Here is a 7500-nt window from a genome sequence, read left to right as displayed (position 1 = left end):
AGCGGCTTTCGCTTTTCCTCGCAGCGTTTTGGCAAAGACGCGTGATGAGCTGCTGGTGGAAGGTGCCAGGAGTGTGACTATATTGCTCAAAAGGAGGACGTCCCTGGGTGGGCTCGAACCACCAACCTTTCGGTTAACAGCCGAACGCGCTAACCGATTGCGCCACAGAGACTGCCGTGGCCTCTTCCTTTAGGGGCAACATCAACTCGGACGTGTCTTCAGTCTTTCTCTCAAGACTCATTCATTCTTCAACAATGCATAGTCAATCATATTCCCGTTCTTGTGTCAGAGAGACTGCCGCAAGGAGTCAGGATGGCCGAGCGGTCTAAGGCGCTGCGTTCAGGTCGCAGTCTCTCTGGAGGCGTGGGTTCGAATCCCACTTCTGACAAGTCCTTTTGTTTTTGAAGGATAAAAGGGCGAGACACTCAAGAGCCACTGTGCTCCGGCACGGTCGCCAGAGGTCTTTCCCATCTGCTACGGCCGACCTATCCCTTGAACAAAAGCGTACAGAGAGAGCACGGTGCAGATGACCGTCAGGTAGTCGTGGCCGTACCCTCCACTAAATGGACTGCTCTAACAAGTCCTAACAAGTCCTAACAAAGTCCTAACAATTCCTAACAAAGTCCTAACAATTCCTAACAATTCCTAACAAAGTCCTAACAATTCCTAACAAGTCCTAACCGAGTCCTAACCGTTACTTACAACTCCTAACAGAATCCGAACAGAATCCTAACAAGTCCTAACAGCGGGGCAAAAGAGCCAATCGTATGCTTCGAAACAGTTGCCGTTCCAAGGGGGCAAAAGAGCCAATCATATGCGTCGAAACAGTTTACCGCTCCTAGGGGGCGGGCGCCATCTCTCGAGCGCACAGTGTTCTGATAGGTGACTGACGGTGACGATACAGTTCATCCTCAGGTAACTTTATTTACCAGCGGCGAATATCTCTCGACACTAAAAGTAAGTAGAACTTACTAAAATTATGTAAATCGCCGAAGTGAAATCGTAAAAGTATGTGGTGTGTTTGTAAATAGTAACTTTTGTTAAAAATGCGTCAGCCAGCCAAATGTAATGTAATAGTTCTGCTGTGACAAAACGGATGTTTTTCGTGTTTGGACGGTCACAAAACCTTAAGGGATAACGCGTATCGCTATGTTAATTAGTTTCTTTACTGAACGTTTTTACGTGTCTTTCCTGTGTACATCAAACTAAACTAGAGCAGAGATGCTGTGTCCATCAAACTAAACTAGAGCAGAGATGCTCAATTTTGTCTACGTAAGTGTTTATGCCGCTGTTAACTTTGATAAGACGGTGACAAAACCTCAAAGGATAACGCTGATCGATATGTTAATTATTTCTTTACTGAATGTTTTTAAGTGTCTTTTGCGTGTCTGTCTTGTGTCCATGAAACTAAACTAAAACAGAGATGCTCAGTTTTGTGTAAACTTGTTTCAAGACGCGGTAACGGTTACGTGAAATGTCGCTGCTAATTTTGGTCTAAATTTAGCACATGTGACGTCATCAGACGCCAGCGCGCTCTTTGAAGAACCGCGCTAAACAAGATTCTAAATGCTTTGATCAAAGATTGTTAAGGCCGCCTTAACAATCTTTGCTTTGATATCGATATTACTACTGTATGATATACCTTCTGTATGTAGCATCCCTGATGATAGTTCCTCAAACTTGACTTATAAGGAAAATGGAGGGAGTTCATTGGTTCATAATTTTATCAGTAGCTGTGATGTTGTAGCTTAATTTCCTATCTGTCTATCTGTCAATCTGTCTGTGCATGTAGGCCTACATGTTGCCTAACAGCCTAATGACTGCCTCTTGTCCTATAGAGATGCCAAAGGAAGGAAAGCCAGATTCATTCTGGGCTGGCGTCATGATCCTGTTTGCCCAGGGGAAATATACATTTTCCACTGGCCAGAGACCTGGAAGCAGACGTTGGAAGGCAGTGATAGAGAGGATAAAGAGTTGTCCCTTGACCCCTCTATTTGGTCTAACTGTCAGAAAAACAGACATTTTTGGGAAAAATATCCCCTGCAAATGTGGCTACCATGATGTAAGTAATGTCATTGAATCCTTAAACATATGATGTGAGATAAAGATGCTGACAAATGCTTCCTCTACAGCTGTTCCCCACGGCTGGTGCTTCGTTGTGCTTGATTCTCCAAATTACTTGTTTTGATGCAGAGTTTTGTGTGATTTAGAGGATAAGAGGATATAGAGAGTAAATACAAAATGTTGTTTTCCCCCAGTCAGGACAGCAGACAGGGACCGCAGCAGGTCCACATCAAACAGGGACCGCAGCAGGTCCACATCAAACAGGGACCGCAGCAGGTCCACATCAAACAGGGACCGCAGCAGGTCCACATCAAACAGGGACCGCAGCAGGTCGGACCGCAGCAGGTCCACATCAAACAGGGACCGCAGCAGGTCCACATCAAACAGGGACCGCAGCAGGTCCACATCAAACAGGGACCGCAGCAGGTCCACATCAAACAGGGACCGCAGCAGGTCGGACCGCAGCAGGTCCACATCAAACAGGGACCGCAGCAGGTCCACATCAAACAGGGACCGCAGCAGGTCCACATCAAACAGGGACCGCAGCAGGTCGGACCGCAGCAGGTCCACAGCAGACAGGGACTGGCGGTACTTTTATGACATGCTCCCTCTGTGCTCAGGAAGTGCTCTCTGACCAGTTTACTCAGCACCTGTCAGACTTCCATGTCCAGGAGCAGTGTGAGCACTGCGGCACAAAGGCCAAGGGAGCTGTCGGGTTATCAGAGCACCTTGAGAAGTGTAATGTCTTAAATTCTCCCACAGACCTCCCAAACATTTCTCCTCCAACCCCTTCAACCCGTCCTTCCACTACCCTAGCCCAAGAGACACTGACACCATTCGTCTCTCCCCGAGATGCTCCAGCTCCAGTCTGCCTCACAGCCCAGGAGACGACACCAACCATCCGTCTCCAAGTTGCTCCTGCCCCTTCCACACGATTTGAGGTGGCACCAGCGACTCAGAGTGGCACACCACTTCTTTCTTCTCCTGCTCCTGCTCTTCCTCCAGCAGCACCAGGGCTCCCAGTCCCTCTGCACTTTCCAGAGGTAAGCCGGGCCAGGTTTTTGCCAAAGCCGTTCCTCCGGGTCATCAAGCCAGGTGATCAGGAGTGGATTGCCCACATCCTCTATGACGCGAGTGGGCAGCTGAGACAGGATGTCAGGCAGAATTGGCACCACCCCCCAAGCCCAATCAGATCTGTGGCACCTCCAAACCCACATTATTACTTTCGGCAGAGGATGTTCCTGTGGGCACCAATGCGCATGTGGGGCATCCCTCTGAAATGCACTCAATGCAACCGAAAGATGCACCACTCTGGCATTTACACCAAGGTCAGAGAGGTCATTGATGTGGACAGCAAATATTATTTAATAGGGGGAGATTACCCAAGGTGCAGCCAGTGCAAACTACCTGTCTGTCCTTGGAGTAGTGATATTTTAAAGCAACTGGACCCCTCTAACCGCAACAAATTCCCTGCTGTGTTGACTACACATTTGGCACTGGACAGAAAATGTGTGACACTTTTGCGTCCTAGAACAGCAGGGAATAGCTCCAGTTACCTGCAGCAGGCCTTTCAAGAGGCACACAGTGAGGAGTGGGCTAGGAGATCCATTGACTATTTCACAGATTGTGAAATTCACAAAAGATCCTGCCTGAAGCAGTCCCAGGCTGTTTATCCCCCGCCACCACCTTTCTCTCCCTTGCCCCTGGCCCAGTGGTTCGAGACAGTGCATGCCAACGATGTAGTCGGTCACCTTGATGAACTCAAAGGTGTCATCACTTCAACGTTTGGCAGAATTCTGAAGCTCGATTCCACTAAGAAGGTAAATGTAAACCTATTTAAGCTTGAGCTAATTTGTTTTTTTATTGTTGGATAAGAAAACATGTGCTAATGATGTATATACTTTTGTTATAACATAGGTGACCAAAAAACTGGCTGGGGGGATTGAGGACACGGCAACATGGATGTCCAATGTGGGGAATGAGTATGGTCAGATCCTCAACTCTGTCCTCACAACCGGCGAGGGGGCTGGGCTGGATGACCTGTGCCAAGGGATCGTCCAGCGGTACAGGGATGCTGGTGAGCCACAGCCAGACGCCATCTATGTGGATAGAGACTGTTGCAGTGACAGAGGTAGGTTACCTGTAGTTTGTGTTGATGTTTTTTTGCCAAATTAAGGCAGTTGGTGACACTGACTACAAACTAAAAAAATGTATATTCATGATCTTGTGAATTTACACAGGAGTGAGCCCAGTTCTCCATTGGTTTCGGCCATGGACGTCCACTGTGCGGTTGGATGTGTTCCACTTTATGAGGCGATTCACCAACGGTCTCACCACGGAACACCATCCACTGTACGGCACGTTCTGCTCCAAATTGTCCACCTGCATTTTTGAGTGGGATGACCAGGACGTCCGTCGTCTGAAAGAGGCAAAGCGGTCAGAGCTGAGGCAAAAACATCAGGGCCACGAGCCAACAGATGCCCAGGTGTTGGCGAGCATCAGCTCTAAAGAGCTAGCCAAGCACTGCCGCAGGAAAACCCGGGGAGTGGAGGAGACCCGTGCCCTCATCAAAAGTCTTCTTGACTCGATGTGGCACCTTGTGGACGGCACTGGGCTGCACCTCATCAACCACGAGCGCATGTCTCGAGTGTGGGAGGTACAGCAAAAGCACCTTGCCTGCATCCAGGATCCACCAGGAGTGCAGCTTTACACTAACATAGGGTCAGGGCTGGAGAAAGGAGAGAAGACACTGGATGTGCTTAGATGCGGCAGAGGGTCCTCCTCTCTGGAAAGCTTCCATAAGCACCAGTGTGCTTTCATTCCAGGCATGTTAAAACCTCACACACATTTGGTATATTTCCCTATTGAATGTTGACATAATTATTGTTGTAATTTTCTGTAATCAGTGATCCTGTTTTTTGTTTCATCAGGGTGGAGATGCAATGCATTGCACACTCAGATGTACATGCTTGAGGGGGTGTCAAGGTGGAATTTGAACCGTTCAGCACAAGCACTTTGTATGACTGAGACATCCAGGACAAAGATTTATAACATCCGTTTGATGTCCAATGTCAATGCGCTCAGCAGCAAAGTGTTGGGAAAACCTCTTCTCCCAGAGTTTATCCCCCCTGGGAAACCTACCGGTAAGAAAAGTCTGCTGTTGATGATGATCAAACCTATATTGTGACATGGTAGGCAAGTAAACAATCAATCAATCAATCATTTTTCCCTTGGTAAATACTTATTGCAGGAGAGCGTATTGCGGTTGAGTATCTTCTGGCACAGTCCAACAGAGGAAATCTTCTGAGCCAGCAGAGTGGTATTGGTGACATCCTGCCTGAGGTCTTGGATGAAGACCTCGAGGACGAATGTCCTGATGTGACCGTACCACAGGCTCATGACCTCACATTGCAGGTAATATTATGTCAACAGTATATCAGACATCAAAAAAATATCGGAAAACTAATAAACATTTCATTTTTAATGTACAACAGACACAACAAACCATTAAAAGATTATTTATTCTTTATTATGTATTATTATTATTATTATTTATTCTTTATTCTATGTATTCTTTTATTAATCACCTCAGCAATATGTAAGCGGTGGCCCCAGGCCCGGGCCAGATCCCAGGTCCCCATTGGAGGAGAGTGATGTCTCTGCTGGGCCCGTCTACTCCCCATTGGGGGAGAGTGATGTCTCTGCTGGGCCCGTCTACTCCCCATTGGGGGAGAGTGATGCCTCTGCTGGGCCCGTCTACTCCCCATTGGGGGAGAGTGATGCCTCTGCTGGGCCCGTCTACTCCCCATTGGGGGAGAGTGATGCCTCTGCGAGCGATGCCTCTACCAGGCCTGTCCTCACCCCATCTGAGGAGAGTGGGCTTGTCACTCCAGCTCCGGTAAAGTGGATAATGTCTCACCATTGGAAATGTGGGCTTCTTTATATTTGCTCTTGTACCAGATGTTTGAAATCGGTTTTATTGTTTCAATTATTGTAACAGGACACTAGGTGTGATGCCAGAGGGATTCCTGGATGGGAGGCAGTTGATGCCTTGGCAGGTTACCTGGTTGGGCTTAACCGGACAATAACAGCACTCTCCAATGCTGAAGTGGCAGAGATTTTGAGGTTATACTCACATCTAAGTATCTTCGACCAGACCGCCACCAGATATACCCTCAAGAGCAAAAAAACAGCTTTGCCAGGACCTTGGAGGGCTTCAAGAAAGCGCAGTGGCTCTGCTCCAGGCCAGCAGGCAGCTGAGAGGTATCTACATCTCATATAGCTGTATTCTTTAGCATTTGTATCAGTATATTTAAGTCAATATGTGAACATGCATATATGATGAGCATTATGTGATCTGGTCATCTATTTGTAGATTGTTCATGGTCCATGGTCAGGCTGCGCACAGACCAGACCACAACAGAATTTCAGAGTGCGTTGCTCTCAAGCTGTACAAAGAGTACAAGGAAGCCAGAAACAGGCCAAAGGACAATAAAGGGAGGACATTTGCCATACCCCAGTCCATTGTCATGGCGTACTCCCACATCAAGCAGCTAGTTGAGGACTGCAAAGAGATCACAGACAGGAGTGACCTGGTACTTGTAAACATAAACAACACCACAGTGTGCTCCTGGTGAGTTCATATTTAATATCTTCATAAATTGATTGAATTGGATACTTGAACAAAATGTTTAACAATTAACACACTGAAAAATTTACTCTTGTGTGTTTTGTTTTCTGTCTTTGCAGGCTGCATGATCGCCAAAAGAGAACTGAACGGGATTCTTTACTGCAGGGCGTGCAGCTTCCACAGCAGATTGCCGTGGCTAAAAAATCCCTCCTGGAGGCTCGTGACCTACCATCACAGCCAGTTCAGCATGGACACACTCCTTTGGAGTTCCAGGAGCCTGAGAACCGTGAGGGTGATGCAATAATCCGCCGGCGCCATTCCAGAACACCTGTACCACTGTCCGCCAGTGCCATTCCACACACAGGTGGGGGAGACGCAGCTATTTCCAAGCACGATGCTGCTTCCTCACAAAACAGCTGTATGGAGGGCTGGTCCTCTACCTTCCAGCCATCCCCAACACACTACCAGAGCTGGACTTCCTTTCTTCAGGCACCCCTGGAACAAGCCCAGGAGTTCTCATCTGGCTATCAGCTGCCCCCAGCTCACACTCAAGGCTGGTCTTCTTACCAGGCACCCCTGGCACACTCTCATGTTTGGTCCTCCACCCACCCACCACTCTCAGCATCCACCCAGGGCTGGTCTGCCACCCACCCACAACCTTCAGCATCCACCCACGGACCACCACCCTCAGCATCCACCCAGGGCTGGTCTGCCACCCACCCACAACCTTCAGCATCCACCCACGGACCACCACCCTCAGCATCCACCCAGGGCTGGTCCTTCAACCAGGGCTGGTCTGCAACCCA

The 7500-nt window shown here is 48.4% G+C and overlaps 2 non-coding genes across 2 annotated transcripts; one reads left to right on the top strand and one right to left on the bottom strand.

The window, feature by feature from the left end:
- Positions 1–98: 98 nt before the first annotated feature.
- On the bottom strand, positions 99–172 carry trnan-guu (transfer RNA asparagine (anticodon GUU)). Its single transcript has one exon. It is a non-coding gene; the product is annotated as a tRNA-Asn (tRNA).
- A 134-nt stretch (positions 173–306) lies between these two features.
- trnal-cag (transfer RNA leucine (anticodon CAG)) lies at positions 307–388 on the top strand. The gene has a single exon. It is a non-coding gene; the product is annotated as a tRNA-Leu (tRNA).
- The last annotated feature ends 7112 nt before the right edge of the window (positions 389–7500 follow it).

The sequence above is a fragment of the Alosa pseudoharengus genome, unplaced genomic scaffold (genome assembly GCF_046254945.1).
Source record: "Alosa pseudoharengus isolate Yale_2024_CS ecotype anadromous, Long Island Sound unplaced genomic scaffold, YU_APseudo_1.1 YU_APseudo_1.1_scf_87, whole genome shotgun sequence".
Lineage (NCBI taxonomy): Eukaryota > Metazoa > Chordata > Actinopteri > Clupeiformes > Clupeidae > Alosa > Alosa pseudoharengus.
The sequence above is the reverse complement of the archived record's forward strand: the minus strand, read 5'-3'. Positions and strand labels throughout refer to the sequence as shown.